At 47.9% G+C, this 4510-nt stretch overlaps 1 long non-coding RNA gene across 1 annotated transcript; it reads right to left on the bottom strand.

Moving 5' to 3' along the window:
* Positions 1 to 3058: 3058 nt before the first annotated feature.
* On the bottom strand, positions 3059 to 3669 carry LOC119298415. Its single transcript, XR_005145855.1, has 4 exons — positions 3584 to 3669; positions 3452 to 3489; positions 3307 to 3348; positions 3059 to 3112 (listed from the first exon to the last, which is right to left on the bottom strand). It is a non-coding gene; the product is annotated as an uncharacterized LOC119298415 (long non-coding RNA).
* Positions 3670 to 4510: the final 841 nt, after the last annotated feature.

The raw sequence follows: 4510 nt of genomic DNA, 5'->3' as shown, positions 1-4510 counted from the left end.
GGTGGACGCACCAAAAGATGACGACGAGGAGCGGAAGGACGCACCGAAGGCTTGTTCCCTCGAAAAGCAGTCAAAGCGGCGACGCAAGCGCCGCCCCGAATCCCGCCTCGACAGAAATAGCGATCACACAGACCCAGCGCTGGAGCAGGGCGAACCGCTGCCGGACAACGTCAATCCGGATAATCAAACCGAACAAACAAATCCTATCAAGGATAATGGTCCGGACGACGTAACACCGGACAGGCACCCGGAGCAGCTGACTGCCCGTAAAAGGCTTGTTGCCACCGCGAGGAGTCTGAAAAAGCATAAGCAAAGGCTCAAGGCTGCGCAAGACACACTCCACATCAGATGGAGTAAAATACTCAACACAGCAGCGATGTACGGCGACAATCGCCCCTCCAAGAGCTACCCAAAGCAGAAACTGCTACCTGAATTCGATGAGGAGGCCTCAGACCCCCCACAACCAAATATCAAAGCAGCCACCTGGTCGGATAGACGACCCCTCTATCAACACAGAGCGGCATATAACGCCACTCACAATACAACACGCGACCCATGCGAGGGCTCGCACCCAAAGGACGGCGCAACAAGATCCATCTATGGACCACACAAGCGTGCCCCAGCATACAATGCAACACAACAAACATCCGAACAACGTGGTACACCCAGCTACAGGGGTGCCGCACACCCCCTATGTTTCACCGATGAGGTGCTGGACCATGAATTTCCAGAGGGATTCAAGCCCGTAAACATAGAGGCATACGATGGAACAATAGACCCTGGCGTCTGGATTGAGGACTATATCCTTCACATCCATATGGCTCGAGGAGATGATCTCCACGCCATCAAGTACTCACCCCTCAAACTCAAAGGGCCAGCTCGTCACTGGCTCAAAGGCCTCCCCGAAAGCTCCATTGGAAGTTGGGAAGAGCTCGAAGACGCCTTTCGGGCAAATTTTCAGGGGACTTATGTCCGACCTCCGGACGCAGACGATTTGAGTCATATAACTCAACAGCCCGGAGAGTCAGCCTGAAAGCTTTGGAACAGGTTTCTTACTAAAAAGAACCAGATTGTCGACTGTCCGGACGCCGAAGCCTTGGCAGCTTTCAAGCATAGCGTCCGTGACGAATGGCTCGCCAGACACCTCGGCCAAAATAAGCCGAGAACGATGGCCGCATTAAGAAACCTCATGACCCGCTTTTGCGCAGGTGAGGACAGCTGGTTAGCCAGATGCAGCACCAGCGACCCCAGTACATCTGAAGTTAGAGATGGAAACAGGAAATCACGGCGCAACAGCAATAACAAACGCCGGAATAAAGAAGATAGCACGAAGGGCACGACAGTAAATGCCGGATTCAAAAGCTCTCGGCCAGGTTAAAAGCCGCCCCCTAAAGGCACCAGGGATGAACTGTCCAGCCTCAACAAAATTCTGGACCAAGTATGTCAGATCCATAGTACCCCTGGTAAACCTGCTAATCATACCCACAGAGAATGTTGGGTTTTCAAGCAGTCCGGCAAGCTCAACGCCGTACACAAGGGGGAGGATACACCAAGTGAAGACGAGGACGAGCCTCCCAAGCAAGACACGGGGGAACAAAAGAAATTTCCACCAGAAGTCAAAACAGTAAACGTGTTACACGTGATCAAGGGAAAAAACAACACGGCACTCCCTGGAAAATATACCCAAGTGCCTGTCACCGCGAAGTCCTGCCACCGGTCGTCTCAACCGATCACTTTCGACCATCGCGATTACTCAGCAAGTATCCGACACGCAGGATGTGCTGCCCTGGTATTAGACCCAGTAATTGGCGGATATCACTTCACACGAGCCTTGATGGATGGCGGCAATAGCCTAAACCTAATATATCAGGATACAATCCGCGGGATGGGGTTAGACCCAACACAAATTCGCCATAGCACTACTACCTTTAAAAGGAGTAACGCCAGGCCCAGGGGCTCGTTGTACGGGCTCCCTCCTACTACATGTTATATCCGGCTCCACCGATAAATTCCGTCGCGAGCATTTAACCTTCCACATCGCTCCGTTTCAAAGCGGCTATCAAGCACTGCTCGGACGCGAAGCTTTCGCTCGCTTTAATGCAATACCACACTACGCCTCCCTCACACTCAAGATGCCCGGTCCACGTGGCATCATTTCAGTGCACGAAAATATCAAGCGATCTCTGCGCGCCGAAGAGAGTGAGGCTGCCTTGGCAGCCGCACACTAAAGGCGCCCGGACCAGCGAAAGCATCCAATAGGTCGTCAAGACCTCAGACACAACTAATCGAGTCTGGCGCCGCTACTTATACCGAATAAATGGTCACACCCCTATTTGTCAATACAAGGGGCTCAACGCGCACAGACAAGTGGCAATTTCTCCTCATCTTGAATTATACATGGTTTCCTTAAAAAACTATCTTTTTGCACGACAACTTTTTCACCTAAATTCCTCTCTTTTACAGACGATCATCGTGCTACACCCGTCCAGGATACGGCACAACGGAGACACAGGCGCAGACGTGCAGCAGGGACCCGCTCCAAGGATTCTTTTTAGATTAAGACCCTGCGTAAACCTTTTTACTGTCTCTTGTTGATACATATCCACCATTGAGAAGGATGTTGACGTCTTGGCATGTGGCAACGCCAGAACAATGCACGTACCTGGACACAAGGGGCTTCTTACAAAGGCCATTATTTAGGCCCGGTTTATACCACCAAGACCGAATACCTTAGGGAGTGTTCGGCGTCGCGAGTTTGGCCTTATATGCATCAGCTCCGAATCATTGTCTTTGGTCAAATGTTGGGTTTGCCCGGCTCCTGTGTTTTGGTGCCTTACGTTCCACTTTACCGGCTAAGGTAGCACCAGGAAAACTATTGCGATTGTGCCCTGATTCATCCGGACGAGCACCTCACTAGAGAAAGCCGAAAACTGACTGTCATGATATAGCATGAGACTGGTCAACCACTCGATGACCTATTGGAATGTTAGAATTCCGAGCTAGTAAGGAGCACATATAAGCAGTGGAGATAATGACAAAAATGACTGTACTAAGCCAAGGTTACCTTCCTTCCCACTTGATTGAAGTTCCAGACCAGCTTGCAAGCTTTCATCTGAAGATGACACAAGTTGATCAGTTTATATGCATATACATGCATGATCCGAGAGGTTTTTCGAAATAGTAAAATCAAAGGGCCTCACGGCTTGCTGCCAAATATATCTGGATTGACAATAAGTCGAGCAAGCTATAGATGTGTAAAGTGCAAAGTAAACAAGACAAGGACACAAGAGCAGAGCCTAGTGTTACCAATAAGATCTGCGTGCCACTTCCTTGTCTTGTCTGTCAATCCTGCCACCAACAACAGTAACGATGGCTTTTAGCATCACAGATATAGAATCTACAAGGAAGTATATTGCTTAATCATAAGATGCTTGTAAATAGGGCACTGTACCCCTGTTTATGTCGTGACTGCGAGTTGACGAAGGCAGCCTGCAAAACATGGAGCATCTGCATGAGTTGAGTTGGTCAAGAAAGAGCCAGCAAGAGCAGAATGAATTTGCCATGTTTCAAGGTCATATTTTACCTCTTCTTGGTCCTAAGGAAGATCTTGGCCAGTGTTTTAGGTCGTGGCAGGTCTTGTTCCTTGACGTGGCACCTCCGACGATACCTAGGCAAACAAAATTTCAGGGAAATCAATGAGAGACTTATTTCAGGGAAATTTCAGTTCTGATTGTTGAATGCGTTGCAGGTGTTCCTGGTGCTCCAATGTTGAACACCATGTCTGGTACCGCAACACGTCTTACTAAAAATTCTGGGGCCTGTCGTTGACAAATGCAGGTAATTTTGTTGACCACCCTCAGTCATTCTCAAACCTCCATTTGCGTCACAACTTTCCCTGAATTGTTTGTTTCTAGCGATCACCAAATGCATGTCATTGCTGCGTGGTAGTTTAGATGTCCCAAAATAATCATTGATATGCCACTTAGGATTGCTTTAATATTTTTTAATATTATTTATGGCTTCCTCCAAAAAGTATATCAACCATAAATAATAACCACCCTGCAAAAAATCATAATTAATAACCAAGGTTCCTTTGAAAATATATTGGCCAAAGTTTTAGTTGAATCACAGAAGAAGTTGGTTCAATTAGCCTGTAATACCTTTGTAGTGCTAAGTTCTGTTCCACTTCCAGCCCTTACAGTTTGGTTCATATGTGCATTGCTTGCCCTTATTTATTACTATAGGGGCTATCTCTAAAAGATCTGTGGTACTATGGGAACACTTTCCCCTGGAGTTTTCCATTCTGTCATTCTTTTGTTGTTTGCTTGATGTTGTTCTTTGCACTTGGTCAGCGCCTGGCTTTCTGCTGCCAATTCTAACTGCCAGATTTGTTGCAGGTGCTCCTATTGCTCCAGCTTCGCAAACTATGTTAGCATCTTGACAACATGTGTGGAAGTATCTGGTATCTCATCGGTCACAAATCCAGGTAAATAAGTTGACCGCCCATTTC

This window comes from Triticum dicoccoides, chromosome 5A (assembly GCF_002162155.2).
Source record: "Triticum dicoccoides isolate Atlit2015 ecotype Zavitan chromosome 5A, WEW_v2.0, whole genome shotgun sequence".
Classification (NCBI taxonomy): Eukaryota; Viridiplantae; Streptophyta; class Magnoliopsida; order Poales; family Poaceae; genus Triticum; species Triticum dicoccoides.
The sequence above is the reverse complement of the archived record's forward strand: the minus strand, read 5'-3'. Positions and strand labels throughout refer to the sequence as shown.